Source organism: Charadrius vociferus, unplaced genomic scaffold, assembly GCF_000708025.1.
Source record: "Charadrius vociferus isolate BGI_N301 unplaced genomic scaffold, ASM70802v2 scaffold1171, whole genome shotgun sequence".
Classification (NCBI taxonomy): Eukaryota; Metazoa; Chordata; class Aves; order Charadriiformes; family Charadriidae; genus Charadrius; species Charadrius vociferus.
Window position 1 is genome coordinate 22,396 of NW_009646862.1, and position 687 is coordinate 23,082.

Genomic DNA, 687 nt, shown 5'->3' on the forward strand with positions numbered 1-687 from the left:
CCCCCCCCAATAAACGATGTGGCTCAGCACCCCTGTCGCAGACCTGTCAGCCCATAAATTATCAATATGCTGTTTATGGCACGGAGGCAAGAGGCGACTGTGCCACCGCTCTGTGAGAGTAAGATGAATTGACCATAGTCACGGGGTGGAGTGACAGTGCTGGACAGGCACGGCAGCATCTACAGCGATGGTGAGGGGCTGAGGAATGCCAGGGGATGTGGGGGTCCATTTCTTCCTAATATCTAATCTAAATCTGCCCTCTTACACTTTAAAACCATTACCCTTTGTCCTATTACTACAATCCCTGATGAAGAGTCCCTCCCCAGCTTTGCTGTAGCCCCTTTAGGGACTGGAAGGGGCTCTAAGGTCTCCCCGGAGCCTTCTCTTCTCCAGGCTGAACAACCCCACTTCTCTCAGCCCCTCCTCCCAGCAGAGGGGCTCCAGCCCTATCGCCGCTTCTGTCTTACGAGTGAAGCGCATCGCTCCGTCCGCGACAAATTGGCGTAGTCGGCGGGATGGCAATTAGTGTCACTGCTTATTAGTGATTCAGGAAGGGAATCCCAGTCCCGGTTTCTCAGAAGAATGGGCTGGTGGCAACGGGCATAATTGGGAACCCGTTGAAGAGCACCTAAAAAGCAACTCGGCGGTCCCAGAGGGCCCCCAAGGGACCGATCCCCCCTCCCCCCC

The 687-nt window shown here is 55.3% G+C and overlaps 1 protein-coding gene across 1 annotated transcript in view; it reads left to right on the forward strand.

Moving 5' to 3' along the window:
* The window catches only part of APEH (acylaminoacyl-peptide hydrolase), a 22,764-nt gene that overhangs the window by 20,584 nt on the left and 1,493 nt on the right, over positions 1-687 (forward strand). The window lies entirely within an intron of this gene.